General features: G+C 37.0%; 1 pseudogene; it reads left to right on the top strand.

Annotated features, from left to right (window-relative positions):
- Positions 1-19,156: 19,156 nt before the first annotated feature.
- On the top strand, positions 19,157-19,734 carry LOC118619622 (annotated as a pseudogene).
- The last annotated feature ends 1,382 nt before the right edge of the window (positions 19,735-21,116 follow it).

Raw genomic sequence — 21,116 nt, 5'->3', positions numbered from 1 at the left:
ATAAAATTATAGCAACTCTACAAAACACTTTATGGGAAAGGGCTTTAAAAGTCTGTGAAATCTACAAGATACATTACAGATATCCATTATCTGGTTGATTGACAAAATCTATAAAAAACATCTGTTTTCATATACATCATACAAACATACAAATTATTTTTTCAGGTCATGGACTTGCCCTGCTACAAATGTTTTGCTTGATCCATTATTCTATTTAATCATAAAATGTATTTTAAAATACTTTCAGAGACTCATTTAGACTTGACTTTTAATCTAACAATATATATATGAAGAAAAGTAAGTGTTTGGGGTTAATTTATGTGCTTTTACTATGTTACACCACTTCAGAATCAGAGGTGGACATGTTGATTAACATGTATAACTACTAAAAGTAAAATATTTGTAAGAACTCTAAGAAATCGTGGCTCTTCTAACTTTGAATAACTTTAAAATTAGCAAAGACAATTCTGCCTGTGATGGAGGAAGTACTCACTAGGTAATAGAATCAGTTAAGATTCTCTTTCCATTTTAGGTGTTTTCTGACATTCTTACAAAGGAATCTATAGCCACAGGGGGGCACACTTACATCATGTGTTTTCGACTCAAATGTTGCAAAAGTAATAAACTTGGATTACCAATAACTGTAATAAAACATATCATTAAAATACTACTAAGAACTATAGTTCATTTTGTGCTTCTAGTTCAGTAGTGAATGATAATCTTCTGATAATCATAATAGGCACTATTTCAGTCAAATTTGTGAACAACAAATCAGTTGAAACATCTCCATAGCTTAGTGCTATGAAGATACTTAGTCTCTTCTCGCGCTCCACTTTTGCCATTTTGAAACTGTTGTTTAAATCTGCTACCATTAATTTTGTAGAGTGTGTTTTGTTTTGTTTTATAAATCTGTATTGTGCCTGAAATCTTGTTTAGCTTAATGTGACTGGTAGAAGAAAAATCATTTGATGTCTAACTACCATGTTTTGTGAATAACAATCCATCGGCTGCTTATTATTGTGTAATTGACTTTTCAGTAAATCAAAGTAAAATTCTACTCTGCTGTAACACTGACTGTTCCATTAATTCCATTATTCTGTTTATTAAAACGTTTTCCACGATCACCATGCCACCAGATCAAGAGGAAGATGGGTGCTCTGTGGCATTTGCTGTTACCAGTGCCGCAACTGCCAACACATTTTTCAATAGTAATAGAACAAGTTTTTATTTTAAACCCCATTTGTCACACTAGTGAAGAAATAGAGTCACATGAAATGAAAAGGAAATAAAAAATCCTAATTTACGCCCTGGCCGGTTTGGCTCAGCGGTTGGAGCGTCGGCCTGCGGTCCGGAGAGACCCGGGTTCGGTTCCCGCTAAGGGCGTGTACCTCGGTTGCAGTTTGTCCCCGGCCCTGGTCGGTTGTGCGGGTGGCAGCCACTCGATGTGTTCCTTTCACATCGATGTTTCTCTCTCTCTCTCTGTTCCTCTCTCTCCCCCCCACTCAACCTGAACAAAAAATGGAAAAGTGTCCTCGGGTGAGGATTAAAAAAAAAAAAAAAAAAAAAAAAATCCTAATTTACTTCATAAAGACAGTAATGGCCCTCTTATTATTACACCTTTCAGATAAAGAATAATATATGAGACAAGCAAAGAGATTATTTTATTTGAAAGACACTCATATTTTCTAAATTGGTCAGATTGAAACAAAATTTAGCACACAAATGTGATTGATAATCATTTTTTTCAAGGTACATTGCTATGAGTTTTCTTTTCTGAAAAAGAAAAATATTTCATATATTTAATATCTGAATGCCATTAAATATTAACTATTAAATGACATTGTGATATCAAAACCAATGGACAGTGTTTCCATTTTGACATATTAAAAGCCTTACATTGGAGAAAATGACTGTGCTTAAAGTTAGCATAAGGACGTTTAGAATAAAAAGGACCCCATGGAGAATGCCAAAGTCAAAGATAATCTATGTTACAATGATCTTATCCAATGAAATTTGAATATTTTTAAAACACAAAAATATTGATATACAGTGTACATTTCTAATAGCACAGTTATATAAGACAATTACCAACAAAAGAAATACTTTTATTTCCTTTGGAGTTAGTCAGGTTATTCATTATAGCGAATCTACAAATGTCTAGCTAGTCAGTCTCTACTATATTCAAGAAACAACCACTTCACATTTTTATTCACATATATGGTGTGCTCCCCAACAACACCTGTAGCAGGGCAGTATAATCATCTCCAATTTTTTGAAATCAAAGGTAGAGAATTTCATTCTCATGTTATTCCTTTTTCATAAATCTGTACTTTTGTAAATATCTAAAGAAGTACTGCTAAGCAGTAGCCATGCTGTTTTGCTATAAAATAGTAGTGGAAGTATCTGGGCGGTTGTCTTCTGACCCACCATGCTGAGAAGGCTTCATCAGACTCCCGTTTCCAACAGTATATTACTCATCAGGTAATTCACTGTGAATCTGTGGCAAGATGGATTCCTAACTACATTTCCCCCTGAACAGGTGACATGGTCACTACAGAGAACCTTGGCTGTGCCTGTGAACTCAAGTTTGCCCAATCAGCGGCCTACTGTGTGACACTGAACATGTCTTAATTTTTTCCGAGTAACTATTTTTCTTACATATGGATGAACAGAGCAGATTAAACAATCACCACACACTCAGACCAATATAGACTGAGTTTCTGAGTGAGAAAATTTTTTTTGAAAACTGATACTAGAGTATGTCTTAATTGAGTTATTGAAAGAAAACAAACACAGGAAGAGAAATATGTAAAGAATTTTTTATTAAAATGTGACATTGTTTAAAAATTGTGATCTCAGGACTTCTGGTCAAGATGGTGGCGTAGGTAAACGCGGTATCGCGTCCTCCCACAACCACATCAAAGTTACAACTAAACTACAGAACAACCATCATTCAAAACTGCCTGAAATCAAGCTGAATGGGAGTCCTACAACTACGGAATTAAAGAAGCTGTATTGAGACCAGTAGGAGGGGCGGTCGCAGATGGGGTGGCCCCATACCCACATGTGGTGGATAAAAATCAGGAGGACACCTCAGCTGGGAAGGTCCTCCCTGAGGACTGAGGAGTCCCCATCCCACACCAGGCACCCCTCTTAGGGTACCAGTGCCAGGAAGAGAATCCCCATAACTTCTGGCTGAAAAACCAGCGGGAACTGAGGCTCAGGGAGGCTGAGGCAGCTGGAGCCCCAGGCAGTTTCTCTTAAAGGAACTTAAGACGCACTTATCAGACTCACTCCCTCTAAGCTTGGAGGGGAGGCAGCTCGAGGGGCACCAGAGACATACAGGGAAGAACTGAGCTGTTTCGCATTGAGGGAGGGCTAGAGAGGGGGCTTTCTCCAGACAGACTTGTTGTCAGAGGCTTTTGTTCCTTTGATGAGCCCTTCCCTGGGGCAGCAGACAGTCGCCATATCTGGGACTCCAGCAACCTGGCTCACACTAGTTGCCCCACCCTGGAGATTCCCTGAAGCCCCGCCCCACCCAACTTCCAGACCCACCCAAGCTGTTGCCAGTTGCTTAACCAAAGGATTGGCTAGTCTTGGATCCTGCTTCAGGTTTCCCTAAATTCTTTCAAACAAGCAGTATCTGGTCTCAGCTAGCCCCATACCTCTCGTTAAGTAATACATAGAAACAGGTCCCAAATGAAAGAACAGAACAAAACCCCAGGAAAAGAACTAAGTGAAATGGAGATAAGCAACCTAACAGATGCTGTGTTCAAAACACTGCTTGTAAGGATGCTCAATGAACTTAGTGAGAACCTCAGTGAACTTAGTGAGGGCCTCAAGAGCATAAAAAAGGACCAGTCAGAAATGAAGAATGCACAATCAGAAATGAAAGAAGCATTAACTGAAATAAAGAATAATTTACACAGATTCAATAGTAGAATAGGTAAAGCCAAGAAGCAAACCATCGATTTGGAATATAAGGAAGCAAAAAATGCCCGATCAGAACAGCAAAAAGAAAAAAGAATCCAAAAAATTGAGAATACTGTAAGGAGCCTCTGGGACAACTTCAAGCGTGTCAACACACGCATCTTGGGGGTGCCAGAAGGAGAAGAGAGAGAATAAGAGATTGAAAACCTATTTGAAACAATAATGGCAGAAAACTTCCCTAACTTGGTGAAGGAAACAGACATAGAATTCCAGGAAACACGGAGAGTCCCAAACAAGATGAACCCCAAGAGGCCGACACCAAGACACATCATCATCAAAATGCAAAAGGTTCAAGACAAAGAGAGAATCTTAAAAGCAGCAAGGGAAAAGCATTTAGTAACCTACAAGGGAGTTCCCATAAGACTGTCAGCTGATTTCTCAAAAGAAACTTTGCAGGCCAGAAGGGAGTGGCAAGAAATATTCAGAGTGATAAAAAGCAAGAACCTACAACCAAGATTACTCTATCCTGCAAAGCTGTCATTTAGAATTGATGGCCATATAAAGAATTTCCAAGATAAGGAAGAGCTAAAAGAGTTCATCACCACCAAACCATTATTATATGAAATGTTGAAGGGTCTTTTTGAAGAAAAAGATAAAAAATATGAACAAACAAAATGGCGATGAATACACAGCTATCAACAATTGAATCTACAAACAAATGAACAAACAGAACAGAAACATTCTCATAGATACAGAGAACAGTTTGTTGGTTCCCAGGTGGGAGGGGGGCAGGGGGAATGGGTGAAAAAATGAAGGGATTTAGTACAAATTGGTTGCTAGACTGACAAACCTCAAAGGGAACTTATATACATAACCAATGGACACAGACAACAGTGTGCGAAAAGGCGGAGGGGGGAGTGGGGAGGAGGGGGTGAATGGGGGAAAAATGAGGAACATCTGTAATACAGTCAACAATAAAGATAAAAAATAATTAAATAAATAAAAATTGTGATCTCTTTTTCTTTTCCAGTTCAATGTGAGAGTTTACAAGTGTTATTTGTTCTAGGAAGAAGAATCTAGCATCTAATACTGCCCTTAGTAAGGGCAACAGTTCACTGTTTACCCTGGAAGATAGACCATCCCTTGCCATCCAAGGGAGGAATAATTCATTGATTAATGTATAAAAGTTTTATTACAACATAATGTGACAATGTGGTAACATTTAATTATATATTTAAAATAAGTGAATGTATGTGTTATCCCTTAAATCATCCTCATCATAATGTTAAAGATAATTTTTAAAATAATAGCTTGGCACTCATTTTTTCCCATTGTATTTCACATATGTAAGAGAATTAATAAATACTTAATAATTAATAAACAATGCAAATTTCCCATAATTACCTCTAAGCTGGAAACAAATGTTTCAGATTCCAATACTCCTATTTCCCTAGGCCCGCCTCCCTGCGTGGTTGGTGGCCTATTAGTAAATAATTTAGTTTTACTTTTTAAAAACTTCTGGAAGCTGAGATTGTTCTCCTGCTAAAATAAAGTTTCAGGATGATTCCTAGTACTCAGGACCCATGGCCCTCACACGGCGGGTGTGGTGCTGGTTGTGTCGGTACCGGGACTGCCCTCAGCAACACCAGGCCTTTCGGCGCCTTGTCCTGCAAACCCGAAGTCAGAGTCACCTCTTCAGGGTTGCAGACCTCACAACAGAAGTCCACCTGCTGCACACCGTTATAGCTCGTGATAACACTTTTACTCTTTCCGACTTATTAAAATTTACAATTGAATATTCATGTATGTGATTACTTGATTTATACATATTTTTTCACTTTACTGTGCGTTTCCTGAGTGCAGAACCCACAGGTGGGTTTTCCACAGCTGCACTTGATGCAAAGTAGGAAATTAATGAACATTTTGGAATTAGTGAACAAATGAACCAATGATTATACACCAGCTTCTGTTATCTTGGCATTCATAATACCATAGCTTCCTGATTTTTTTCTTCTTTCTCTCTAGCTCCTTCTCACCAAAGTCCTCTGATCATTTTGTAAATGTCAGTATTACTAAAAATACTTGTCTGGGTCATCTTCTCAATTACTCAACATATTCTCTATCAGAAATCTTAAGTACTTTCATAGTTTCCCTTTTTTCTAGGCAAGATTAGTCTCCTAACCTCTAATTACATGTATATATTAACTGCTTCTTGAAACATATACAGACAAATAGACTCGACATTTTCCAAACTAAATTCATGATTTAATGAGCTGAATTAAATTTTAACTTACCAAATCTATGCTGCATTCCATGATCACTCTCAGTGGTTCAATCCAGAACTTAGTTAGGTTTTACTCTTCTTTTATCATCTGCTTCCCATCTCAAATTACTCGACAAGTTCTATTCATTCTACACACTAAGTTTTGTCTCCTTGCTGTGAGGTACAGAGTCAAGGTGCTAAATACAATCTCCTGCATCATCTCATGTTCCATGAAGACCTAAAGCACCTTTGCTAAGTATAGTTTTAAAAAGTGTTTTTTAAACTAATGAAACTTGCCAGTTACTGAGTCCTTCTTGAACTCACAAATTTAAGTCCAATCATTTGGGAATGGAAAATTTTTTTTATATAATTCATGGAACCTCTTTAATAAAAAAGATTCAATAAATATTTAAAAAGATTCAATAAATATTTACTGTTCATGGACTCAATCTGTGCTATCTCTCAGTTGTGTTTCAATTCTAAAATTATAACTAGCATCAGTTTCAATTTTTAAAGAGATTTCAAGAGACAAATTTTTTCTTATGAATAATAATGACCAGACCAAATTATAACCAGCTTGAAATCCATTAAACTCACACTGTGAATGGTGAATGTACACAATTTGACTTTCTGGTGATCATATAATAACCTAATTTGTTATAATATGTACCTGCTGATAACAATGTTTTCACTTTAAAATTCTATTTCCTTTTTTAAGCTAAATCAAGTCTTACTCCATGAAAGGCCAATTTCCAAGCCCCATCCCAGCAGAGGCCTAGCAAATGTCTATTTATTTATCTATATGAGCTCAGACAATAAAAAGCCCATTTGAGCCCATAGCAGTTTATAAGTGCTCCACACCCAGGAGGCTGGCATACCAAACACCACATGCTAATTGTGACATTAATCTCCAAGCATCAGCAGACTAAGGGTGTTAGGGTTGTACTAGAAACAGGTTGCAGTTTTAAATCACTTCATCAAGTAGCTCATATAGTGCCATATTTTATGATTATTCCAAAAGGAGTGGTAAGAAGCAATAATAATATCACTGATTCCTGAGTTATATAAGCTGAATATGATACAACTGTCATCTAGAACTCAAAGGGCATTTTTTATTTTTAATCATCTATCAATATGGGGGATTCCTTATTAAACAGGGCATTTTCAAACTGGTAGTGGATTTGCTCCTATTAAACCCTGGTATCTTAAATCATAAATACTTCAACTGTATTACAGATTATCCTATCTATCAGAGGTAAAATATACTCAGCATATTTTATCCCTTCCTGAATATCCCATCGTCATTATGATGAACAATAATTTTTATATTGTAATGCAATGATACTCTAGGCTTTAATTTAGGAGTGTGGGTTTTATTTTATTCATTGCCATAAGGACTCACATGTGTGAGGAGCTAATACACATTTTTGGGAGAAAAAGCTCTTGCCTTTAAAGACAAAAAAGCAAGATAAACCTCTTCTCTAGTATGGAGAAAATATAAGTAGGAGAGAACAGTGTCAAGTAAGGGTTGTTCAATTAAACATCTGAGCTGATATCTCAGCTCTCTCACTGGTTAGTTGCATAGTCTTGAGCAAGATCCTTAAGTCCTCAGTCTCCATAAATATAAAATGAGAAAAATAATACCAGTTATGGGTCAGAGCCTAGGAATAAATTAAATAATGTGTATGGAGTGCTTAGAAGAGTGCTTGATACATATTAAAGATTATTAGATGTTAATGGAGGTGGAAGAAAATTAACATGCAATTTTAATTGTATATAGAAATACAAAGAGGGTTCATAACATAACAGAAGACATGATTGTATGGGAGAAAGGGATTTGAGGAAGGTGGAGGTAAAAGAGGCAGGGATTTAAAAGAAGTGTCCTCTGAAAGGTTAATACATTGACTAAAAAGATGATACTAGAAGATTGTATATATATTGCAAATATTGGTAGCATTTGACTTTAGTAGGCTTTATTTCATCTTTATTATAACTATGTTTAAATATTATATTCATTATATTAGACCTAAGAATTATTTTTATTCATTTAATTGTTAATCCTCTCATCTATCTGTTCAATCATCCACTAACCCATTCATTTATTCACTCCATTTTTATTTTTTAAGACTTTTCTTCTTTATTAATTTTAAAAAGAGAGGAAGGGAGAGGGAGACAGAGATAGAAACATCGATGAGAGAGAACATTGCTTGGCCACCTCCTGCATGCCCCCCGCCCCTCGGGGATCAGCCCACAACCTGGGTGTGTGTCCTGATGGAGAATCGAACTGGCGACCTCTTGGTGCATGGGTCAATGCTCAACCACTGAGCCACACCTGCCGGGCTCACTCAATTTGTCAACAGAGAACTAATACCATAAACAGGCACTTTGGAAGTTATTGTAGAATCATTAAAGTTTAATATGAGGGTTCTGTCACTGAGATACTTTCTGATAAATGGGACAATTTTCCACCTGAGAGTAAATTCAGCAAAAATAAGAGTTAAGAGATTAGTTTTGTTAAATTTTTGACATAGAAGGTTAAATAAAGTTCTTGTTTCTTTTTAGTGCTGTATATCTTTGAGAAGGAGACAGTATAAGAACTTCTTTTTAAAACCCTTATTTTGCAGCTAGTGATTTGGGAAATATGGTTTGGGAAACATTAGATAATAAGTTAACAGTATCATTACTGTATGGACTTTGTGACAGCGTTTGTTTGTTTGTTTGTTTGTTTGTTTGTTTGCAAGTGCCTTTTCTACTTACTTCCTGGTTTCAGTTCAGTATGAAATAATGTGGCCAAAAACAAAAGTTCAATGAAATAGGAAACATTTGTATTCCTTTAGACCAAACACATGGGTAACACACTCTAACATGGTAAAAGGCTGCTTTAATGATTGACAGAGTCCAGTTCTCAGTGTCCTGGGCCTGGCGAAGCTATCATGTGGATAAGGAATTTGTGTCACGAGTTAGCACTGCTTTTTTTTTTTTTTTTAAACAGAGTTTGGATACTGATTTGTGCAGCAATTTTAAGAAATAAAATAAAATAATAATTCCTGGATAAGGAGAGGCCGGCCCTTGGAATTCTTCAGGGAGTTGACTTTCATCCTGACTCTGAAGTGAATTGAACAGCTGTGTTTAAGTTATTAAATTATAATGCTTAAACCCAGATTTTACCCTAGCAGAAATCTTAATTGTTTCAAAATAGGAACCATTAGAATGTCATCAATCTGAATAATTATCATTTTAAAACGCTGAACCAAAGACAAGTTCCTCTCTCTTTCCCTAAGAAATTACTTGCTCCTTTGTATAAAATCCTTATGAGGTCATTCATCTGAGTACAACTCTTCCTTGACACTAATTTTTTACTAAAATACTGTCGTAATAATCTCAACAAGGCTTTCTCAGTCTAGCTATTTTCCAGGCAATTTAACCCACACAATTGAATCTAGAAAAATGTAAGCATTTAGGTTGAAATTTCCCAAAAGAATACTCAACAGAACATATGAGACATATTTGCACTGTTGTGGATTAGGATACATAATACATTATGAGGTACAACTACACTATCAGAATCCAATTATAACCAGTGTACCTCTGACCTCAAGACTTAAGTAACAATTTCTTTATTTTTAAATTTAATTTACTGAATTTAAATAAAGAAAAGAAGGAAGGGAGGGGAGAGAGAAAGAGCAAGAGTGAGAAAAAAAAGATAGACTTTGTTGCTCTATTTATCCATGCACTCATTGGCTGATTTTTTGTACATGCCCTGACCAAGAAATAAAACCCTCAACTGTGGGTCATCAAGACTATGCTCTAACGAACTGATCCACCTGCTCATGGCCAGTAACAATTTCTTTATCACTCAGAAAGACAAACATATTTCTGCCCTTAGCAAAAAATTGGTCAAATGAAATTCAAAGCCTACTTTGTGAAGAAGGAGAAAGAAGGTGTAAGATTTGAAAGTCTGTTGTAAATAAACCTGATTTTTATTTTGAACTGGATCAATATAAACATATAGATGGAAGAAAGGAAAGTAGGAGGAATAGGAAGAAGAATATATTGTTTATAAGACAAGTGAAGGATGTCATTGTTTTTTCTTTATCACTATGTCTATTATAAATATAAACATATTAACTATATTACATTGATGTTTCTCAAATTTGCCTTGCTAACACCAAGGATAATTATTTTAATATATAGACTAGTAGGCTCCTATTCTGATTCTGATGATAGGCAGCAGGGGAAATATTTCTTAAAACATCAGAAAACAAAACAGATTTAAGTTGTTTAATTTTCACTTATATTTTTTCAGTTTAAATGTTAACAAAGCACTTACTATATGCCAACCTACCCATTTGAGGGAAATTTAATTTGTAAGTTAATATCTACTTTCAAAATAGACTATTGTAATTAGGGAGATAAGATATATATCACAAGACAAATTATTTAAGAAAGGTAATATTTTAAATCTTGCATTTACTAAATTATTCACTTATTTACTCAGTGAATATATATTTTTCAATTACACAATAGACATTATGTTCAGTTAGGGGCTATAATGGTGAGCAAAAATGATCACAAGTTCTATCTTCTTGGAACTTCTAATTGAGAAAGGAGAAAGTCATTACACAAATTTATAACATGAGTGACCGGTCGAGCAACGAGGAGGACTCTAGAGGGGGAGTGAGGATGAGGAAGGATGAGGAGGGACAAGAGACACAAGACATGGAGACAAGACAGGGATCTGATCAAGTCTGTTTATTCTGGGGAGATCCACACACTATATAGGCAAGAAGCAGAAAAACAAGAACATTTGTTGCCAAGCGATAAGTTTGTGGTAACCACCCCCAAGCAATTTCAGGTAAATATCATGTAAATATCACTAAATATCCCGGGTGGAACAAAAGATAAACAGAGCATAACTGGCTGAGTAAATGGTTACTTAAAGGAATGCAGAAACATTGTATACAGAGGTATCCTGCCTTGGGGCAGGAGATGGCAGAGCAGATTTTAGCAAAATGGATGCCATGCAAACAGTCTCCCACACATGAGTATAAAATGCAGTGTTGGTTATGAAAACAATGAATGATTCCATTAACACATACCATGTAAACAGAAGTTTAGTCAGAGGGGCTGAGAAGTTTTTTTTTGAGTAAATAAACTTGAGCTGAGGATAAGGATGCAGTAATAAGATAAAGGGAGGAAGGGAACTACTCCATGTCACAGGAAGTGAATGTGCAAAGGTCCTGGAAAATCATGGTGCACATAAAAGACTGTGGTGCTCTAAGAGGAATGGGGGAATAGAGTGAGGTAAGGTTGAAAAGATCATATTACTCTCTTAAGGTACATCAGACTCTCTCTTGGGGGTTTCTTAAGATATATCACTCATATTTGTCTTTATTTTATAAATAAGTCCTCAGAAATGGGATGGCTTGATAAGATTTGCAATTTGAAGACTGCGTTGGCCATGGTGTGGAAAAATGGCTTAAGCAAGGAAGACTAGATTTGTACAGATGAGTGGGCAGCTTCAAGATGTTCCGAAAGGAAAGCAGAATAACCTGAACTAGGACAATAGAGATGGAGAATAAAACAGTAGACACAGTGTATCTGGGGGCCAAAGCAACAAACCTTGGTGATTAATTCCCCACAATCAGATGTGATGGGGTGAGTGGGCAGGGGAGGAAGTTTCAGGGACAGTGGTGACTTACTGAGATAGGGAGTGGTAGAAGAGGTCCCGGCTTGAGGAACAAAGAGGATGTACAAGAGAATAGTCCTGAGCATGATAAATCTGAGGTGCCAGTAGAGCTGAGCAGGTAATTAGAAATTCTGATCGAGAGGTCAGAGAAATCTAGAATGGAAATAAACAATTGTGAATCATCAAGAAATAAATACTTATTAATATATATTGTGGTGAAAATGAAATTGTCTAAGGATAGAGAGTAGTAAAAGAAAATCTGGGAATACGCCGTGAGGAACTGTAACATTTAGTTGGTAAAGAGGAGGAGAGTACAAAGGAGACTCAAAGGAAAGAAGTGGGATTCAGAGCAGGGAGTGTGCAGGATCAAACAACAAGGACGAATTATTCAAAAGTGGAAAAGAGCAATCAATAGTTTTACATATGAAAAAAGGTCAATGAAGATGAGACCTGAGAAGCATCCAGTGGATTTAGGGACAGTGATGTCACTGACAACATTTTATGAAGTGATATGGCTGGAAGTCGGTTCGCCATGGATTAAGGAATGGGAGGTAAATGGTGAGAGCACAGACCGCCTTTTGTTTTTTTAGAAGTCTGACTATAAAGATGAGAGAGATGACATGGCAGTGCTGACTTCACATGCAAATCAACATTTCAAATACAACATTTCCCAATAAAAACATCATTCTTACTTTCTCACTCATTCTTTTGACTTCCTTTTACATTTCTTTTCTGTTTAATATAACACCTGCCTCTCAACGACCAAAGTTAATAATCTTGCTCTAACACAACCCCTCTACCAAGTTTTCAGTCGTCGCATCCCTCCCTGCAACAGGTGAACGGTCTCCAATACTCTGAACTCTCCCTCAACTCAAATGAACACCTGGTTTAACTTATCCAGAAGATCCACCCTAGCTCTACCATTTAGTTAACAACTTCAATAAATAATTAATTTTTCTTAAAAACAGTTTGCTCAACTAAAAGGGATGAGTTACGAATTTCCATGAAAGTTGCATGCAATAGGAAATCTGAAGTGATTATTACATTTCCTGATCACTATTGTCACTAATTATCAGTTGAATTTGAATGTGACTCATCAGTGCATGATGTCTTTTATTGAGTATTAACAACAAGACAAGCCCTGGCCAGGTGGCTCAGTTTGTGGGTGTTATCCTGTACACCAAAGGGTTGTAGGTTCCATTTCCCGGTTAGGGCACATACCTAGGTTGCAGGATTGATCTTCAGTCAAGGCACATATAGGAGGCAACCAATCGATGCTTCTCTCTGACATTGATGCATCTCTCTCTCTCTCTCTCTCTCTCAAATCAATAAAAGCATATCCTCAGGTGAGGATTACAAAAAAATTCACAAACAAACAAAAAGACAGTAAGCCCAAAACAGAGGTACTTATGTTAAGACCCATATTACCAAAGTGAGATAATGAAGATTTCAGCTTTCCCCAAAATGTAATCTTAAAGTAGTTAATCGGGAATCTCCTGATAGACCTCTGTTATCCCCTAAGGAAAATAACCTTGCACTAATCAACATGCTTTTTTGCCTCCTATAACTTCCTTGTTCCCACTCCCATTTGCCTATAAAAGTCTTTCATTTTGTATTACTCCTTGAAGCTCCATTCTATCTGCTAGAATGAATGTTGCCCAACTCATGAATCAATGAATGAAGCCAATAAGATCTTTAAAATTTATTCATTTGAATTTTTTAACACCCATTTCTATTCAGTAACTATATGTAAAAATGAGTAAGAATAATGTAAGATTCTGGCGAGAAAATTAACATATAAATAGCAATGTAGATTAGGTTAAATCAGGAAGATATATTCCTCTAAGCTTTATAATCATTATCACATTGCACTAAAGAGATACATAGTATGTTATTTATTTTTTTTAAAGTATTTAAAAAACAAGAACCATGAACTGATGGTAGATTACTTCCAGTATTGTATAAAAACACTCCTATAATTATTCATTGAAAGATTAAGAGGTTGGCTTTAAAATAATGTATTTGATAGTTTAGTTTACAATCTTTTTCATTTAAGAGAATTTCTGGGTTTTGTTGGGTTTTTGTTTTTGTTTTTGTTTTATCCTCACCTAAGGAAATTTTTGTATTTATCCTCAGATAGAGCAGGAGGGAGAGAGGGAGGGAAAGAGAGAGAGAGAAACATTGATGTGAGAGAGACACATCGAGTGGTTGCCACCCACATGACCCCAACCAGGGCTATGGACAAACAGCAACCGAGGTTCGTGCCCCCAGCAGAAACTGAACCCAGGAGTCTTTGGTCCACGGGCTGACACTCTAACCACTTGAGTCAAACTGGCCAGGGCTAAGGAGAATTTCTTTATAAATTTACAGATGTGAAAAAAATCAGTTTATATTTGTTTTCATTACTTTTATTTTTAATATTAGGAATGGGCAAATATATTTTACACATAGGAATGGCGATATAATTTCCACTCACTCCTTTGAGTTTGCAAATTGAAAAGGGAGTCTGGCCAGTGTGGTTCAGTGGTTGAGCATTGACCTATGCACCAAGGGGTCACTGGTTAAATTCCCGGTCAGAACACATGCCCAGGTTGTAGGCCTGATCCCCAGTGGGGAGCATTCAGGAGGCGGCCAATTGATATTCTTGCTCATTGATGTTTCTATCTCTCTCTCTCACTTCCCCTTTCTCTAAAATTAATAAAGGAAAAAAATTTCTTTTTTAAAGGGGGAAATAATCATACACATGGAGAAGTAAAAGAATGGCAGAAGAGAAAAACCTAAGGGTCATTTTACCTAAGGAAAATTCTGAATTATTTTTTTAAAGGTACATATTTTGCTTTATATGAGTGATATGTCTTTGATATCTCAAACAGAACTAAATTAGAAGCAGGTGATCTAACAAAGTGACAAGGGGAAACATTGTTTATACTCTTATTTAATTTTTGATACAAAGCTAGAAAATTTCTAGAATGGAAGTTATAATTCCAAAAAAAAATAATTGAAGTAGCAGTAACAAAAGTAAAGGATTTTAATGTACTATTGATTAATAGAATATGACATAAGTAAGAAAAGGAGAAAAATATTTATGCGATTGTGCTTGCAATGAATCAACTATCACTTTCTGGAAGAGAGGCAACTACATTCAGTGAAACCCTTAGAAGGAATCATAGACATTATTAATGAGATACAGTCTATTGTCCAACTTCTTCTCACTCTCCCAGACAGCTGCCTTTGAAAGAAATTATACCATGTGATTGCAGTCAACTCAGCCTAGTGCTTAGGAATGTAAGATCTAGAATTCACATGCAGGATTCAGACCCCTTGAGTTCCAGCTCCAGCTCTTCGACTTGCTAACTGTGTGACTTCAACCCTGAACTTTAGATTCTTCATCCTTAAAGTGTATGTGTATTGGCCTGTTTGTGCTGCTATAACAGAATACCATAGATTGCGTGGTTCATTAACAAGAGAAATCTATTTCTCAGTTCTGGAGGCTGGGAAGTCCAAGGTCAAGGAGCCAGCAGCCTTGGTGTCTGGTGAGAGCCCACTTCCTGGTCATACAGGGTTGTCTCCAAGCTGCCTCCTCACATGTCAGAAGAAGTGAGGGGAACTAATCCCATTCATGAAATTTCTCACCTCTTACTACCATCACACTGAGGATTTCAACATATGGATTTCAGGGGCACACAAACATTCAGTCTGTAGCAGTGGTAAAGGTAATGGTTTCCTAATTCATTGAGCTGATATAAGAAGTAATATATATAAAGTACATAGCACAATGCCCAGGGAATATTAACCATCAGATAAATGCAATTATTACTGTGATTATAACCTAAGAAATAAAGAAGTACTTGCTAATCCAAAGAAAATATACAAGTTGTAGTAGAGGCTACCAAGGTCTGTATCTACTTCAGCTAATTCACAGAGGAGAGTAATATACAATTTTTTTCACTTATATTAATATAGACACTCAATGGACATGGCCTAAAGGATTCGTAAATAAAAAACACATTGAAAAGACTAAAATGGCCCAAGGTGATGGGTGAAAGAAGAGACTCAATAGAAAAGCAGCACAATGACAGGCAGCAGGAATTACTATAGGTCAAATGTGTGCTAGTAGAGAAAAAGCAAAGAAATATGCTCGCTGGGTGTGACAGAGGATGGCATTTGTCTGTGTGGGGGAGCATGGGAGCAGGTCAGAGGATAGACATAATGAGCAAGAGCAAGCCATGCAGGCACGAATCAGGGAGGTCAGGGAGATAATGTGCAGAGGCCTGGGTCAACATTATGACTAAGTCATCATTTTTTTGTTCTCATTATTCTAATGTTTTATAATGTTGCCATATTTTTATAGTTAAATTGTATTTTAAAGTAATTATCTGAAGAAGCGTGGTTTTCAATGAAATGAAAATGGGCAGTTCTTTGGCTACTTTTATTTAACACATTAAGACAGTTTAAATTTGTGTGAAAAATAAGGCAATTATCCTTAACATTTATGTGACTGAGGTTGAAATGTTTACTTGCTTATTATTCATATAAATGGGTTTGCCTTTCACTTCATCTTAAATCTTAATCTATTAACCTAGATATTGTACCCATTCAATATATAATTTTAAATTACAAGGTTAGGTCAGTGTAATAGGCAGAAATCTAAGATAGCCCCAGGATTCCTGCCTATTAATGTAGATATCTTGTAGAATCCCCTACTTTTGAATCTGATAAAAACTGTGAAAATGGTAGAATATTATACCTATAATTACTTTGCAATCAGTTGACTGTGAGTTAATCAAAAGGAATAATACTGGGACGCCTGATATAATCAGGTAATCTCATTAAAAGATGATAAAATATCAGAGAGATGGTCTCCTGTTGGCCTCAAAGAAGAGTAAATTTCCATTGTGTGAGAAGGTCTATGGGTGGGTGGAGGCTCTGTGGTCTCTAGGAATAGACAGCCAGTAAGCAAATAGGAACCTCACACACAGCCACTAGTAATTGAATTCTGCCAAAAATTATTTGAATTTAGAAGAGAGTACCTCAAGCCTCAGATGAAATTTCAAATCTGCCCAATACTTTGTATTTCAGCCTGGTGAGATATTGAGTAGAAAGATCATCTAGCTAATTCTCTGATTCAAAGAATTTAAGATAATAAATCTGTATTATTTCCTGTCACTGTTGTTTGCAGCAATAAAAACTAATGCACAAAGAAAAAATTCTGGTAATATTCAAAGAGTGAAGTATAAAGCCAAAAAGCAAAATATGTCAAGAATTATTATCAAATATTAATTCAACAATAAAAAATAACTGCCAATGCTAATAAGGGTGTTGTGAAATGTGATAATATAAATTATAATATAATTATATGTAATAATGTAATATAAAATACAGTAGCTTATCACACACTATATCTGAAGAACAAATATGTTCATTTTTTTAATGCAGTTGTGTACAAACCAGACATTATCCATACAAGAAATACAAAAGAAGGAAAAGATTACAGCTGTGAAATGCTCAATATAATATACTTTGGGCCTAAATAATGAAATATATTTTGAAAAACACTAGGTGTACAATGATAGAGGAATGGCTAAACAAATGATCATAATTCAATATAATATAATAACATATTCTGATTAAAAATCATAGTAATGAGGAGTAAGTGGAAGTTATATTCACCTCCTCCCAAGACCAAACTGGAATTACAACTAAAATATAGAACCATCAGTCTGAATAATCAACTGAAGAATAGCTGAACAGAAGTCTTACAACTAAGGATTTACAGAAGACACACTGAGACTGGTTAGAAAGGGTAGAGATCTGCAAAGGGCTGAACCCACTCCCAGGGGCAGTGGGAGGGATATCTCAGCTTCAAAAGGTCCCCTTGAGGAGCATGGGGTCTCAACCACATGCCAAGTTTCCCATTCCCCTGCACCAGAGCCAGGAAGAGGTGCTCGCCACACCTTAGCAGCTCATATACTGTAGTTGGGGTTGATCCTCACAGTCAGCCATGGGGTCAACCTCATGCAAAAATTGGCCAATAGCAATCAAAACATAATTACAACAGAAGGGTTCACATAACCCACACAAGGGACATTCCTAGAGCACCCAGCTCAGGTTATCAAGGAGGTGTGCCACTGGGTCCCACAGGACACCTAATACATTAGGCCACCCTACCAAGTCTGGCACACATAACAGATCTACCTACTACATGGAAACAACACAAAGAGACAGTCAAAACAAAGAGAGAAGAAAATAGGCCCCAAATGAAAAAAACAGGAGAAATCTCCAGAAAAAGAGCTAAATGAAATGGTGGCAAGCCCTGGCCTGTGTGGCTCAGTTGTCTGCGCATCATCCTGTGCACTGAAAGGTCACTGGTTTGATACCTGGTTAGGGCACGTGCCCAGGTTACAGGTTCAACTCCAGGTTGAGGTGCATAAGGGAGGCAACTAATTGGTGTTTCTCTCGCATATCAATGTTTCTCTCTCTCCCTCTCCCTTCCACTCTCTCCAAAATCAATAGAAACGTATTTTTAATAAAAAAAAAGAAATGGAGGCAAGCAATTTACCAGATATAGAATATAAAAAAAATGACTATAAGGATGTTTAAAAAACTTCAATAGCATGATAAAAGACATAGGAACCATGAAAATGAACCATTCAGAAATGAATAATACAATATTTGAAATGAAAAATACACTAGAAGGAATAAATAGTAGGTTGGATGAAGTAGAGGACTGAATCAATGTTTTGTAAGACAAAGTAGCAGAAAAGATCCAATTAGAGCAGCAAAAAAAAGAAAAAAATTTTTATAATTAGGATAGGTTAAGAGACCTTTTGGACAACAAAAAGCATAACCACAACCACATCTTAGAGGTACCAGAAGGAGGAGAGAGAGAGCAAGTGATCCAGAACCTATTTGAAGAAATAATGGCTGAAAGCTTCCCTAACTTGGTGGAAAAAAAAATGACACACAAGTCCAGTAAGTACAGACTCCCAGTCAAGATGAACCCAGAGAGACCCACTCCAAGATACATTATAATTAAAATGGCAAAGGTTAAAAACAAATAGAGAATCTTAAAAGCAGCAAGAATAAGACAGTTAGTTACCTACAGTGGAGCTCCCATAAAACTGTCAGCTGATTTCTCAACATTGCAGGCCACAAAAGATTTGCATGAAATATTCACAGTGATGAAAAGTAAGGACCTGCAACCAAGACTATTTTACCCAGAAAAGCTGTCATTTAAAATGAAAGGAGAGGTGTTGTGCCAGGCTTCTCACAGGATGCAGTGGACCATGGGCCAACAGTGGGTATGGACTATGCTGTTTTTGGCTGCCATAGCTATACTGGCCTAGGTGGTCTGGCTTTGGCTGGGCACACAAACCTTCCAGGGATGGACCATGAGCTGGCCTTCTCTCAGTTCATTGTGGAGCTGTGGTGGCTGCACTCAAGCCATGTGCTGCTCAATGAGAAATTACAGTGGGTATTTGTAAGTGCCACAGCTGGATGGGTGCAATGTGCCTTCTGCATGCCTCACTGTTCTAGTATGTGCTGCTGTTCACCACCACCCTCAGCTCTGGTGGGCACGCTGCATGCTATTGGGCTGAGATCTTGAACATCAACATCTCCGCCCTTTCCATTAATAGAGATAGAGCACTACCAAAAGTTAGGTCTTATACCCAGCAGTGCATGGGCCCGATGAGGCAATGGCTGTGGAGTGGGTGCCAAACACATGGATGGTGGAGTACAAATAGGGTGTTACCCCATCTAGTGGGCCTTCACGCTACCCGACACAGTCTTCACCAACCAGGACTTCTTCACCCTCTTCTACACTCTTCGCACCTATACCTGGAGCTTATGACTTGAGCTTATTACTACCTTTTCATCTAGGACCCCTGACCAGCCAGGCCTAAATGACGACCTGTAGGTGGACAGGAGCAGGCAGGCCTGCACACATCCCCTTGCTGGAACTCATGTGAAAAGGCAGACATACTCACAATATGCAGATACTGAGTTCCTTGGTATACAAGCAGAGACATATATGCTTATACCACCAAACATAGAGACCTATGGGACACACATTCAGATACTGAATCCCATATGTACAGCAACGTCATGCATCCATACTCATCCAGAGAGGGAGCCCCATGTATATCTAGAGGTTTGCTTATGTTCAAACATATAGCAAAAGATTGACCCATTAACTTGGGCATTTCTCAAGTTTTCTACTCCCCATTAGGGCTCTGAAGTTAGGGATGGGGATGAGTATCACACTCTGCCTGGGTCTGACCCCTTAACCAATCAACAGTTGGGGAGGAGGTAAGGCAGAAGAGGAGTTGCCTTTGGAGGCCACCTTCACCTGCAGCTATGATGTCCTTTTCTTTGATCTCCCTGTGCTCACCCTTACCCCTGTGCCTTACCCCTGTTCTGTTTCCCTGCTAGGCAAGTGCTTTCATGACCTGTCCCCAACTCTCTCAGTGACCCAAGTTAGCTGGGGAACCAGAAAAATGTGAAGAACGCTGAGTTCAGGGTCCCTCCCTCTGCTGACAGACCCTCATGCCTTTGCAGTGCAAATGCTTTTTAGTTTGATGTAGTCCCATTTATTTTTCCTTCTCTTTCCCTTGTCTCAAGAGATATAGCAGAAAAAAAAAAAAAAAATGCTGCTACAAGAAATGCCCCAGATTTTACTGTCTATATTTTCTTCTAGGATTTTTATGGTTTAGAGTTTAACTTTTAAACCTATGATTCATTTTGAGTTTATCCTTGTGTATATTGTAAGAAAGAGGCATATTTTAATTTTTTTTGCACATATCTGTCCAATTCTCCCATTATCGTTTATTGAATAGACTGTCTTTAACCCTTTGTATGTTCTTGCCTTCTTACTTGACCATAAAGGTGTGGGTTTATTTCTGGGGTCTCTAGTCTGTTCCATTTTTCTATTTCTATGTTTCTGCCACACATATATGCTCTCCTAATTTATGAAAATGATTAAGGACAACATAATAGAAAGACTAATTACTGCTTAAAAGTAAAGTTATACAGACCCAGGTTTAAGCCATACATTCATCATTCTGTGATCTTGGGTAAGTTGCCTAAACAGTAAGCCTCAGTTTTATCATCTGTAAATTGTGATTAATAAGATTACCCTATAAAATTGCTGTTTAAATTAAATTATATGCATAAAGCACTTAAAATTTTTGGAATAACATACATGCTTAATAACTGTCAAAGAAATAATAATCA

This window comes from Molossus molossus, unplaced genomic scaffold (genome assembly GCF_014108415.1).
Source record: "Molossus molossus isolate mMolMol1 unplaced genomic scaffold, mMolMol1.p scaffold_m16_p_7, whole genome shotgun sequence".
NCBI classification, from domain to species: domain Eukaryota; kingdom Metazoa; phylum Chordata; class Mammalia; order Chiroptera; family Molossidae; genus Molossus; species Molossus molossus.
The sequence above is the reverse complement of the archived record's forward strand: the minus strand, read 5'-3'. Positions and strand labels throughout refer to the sequence as shown.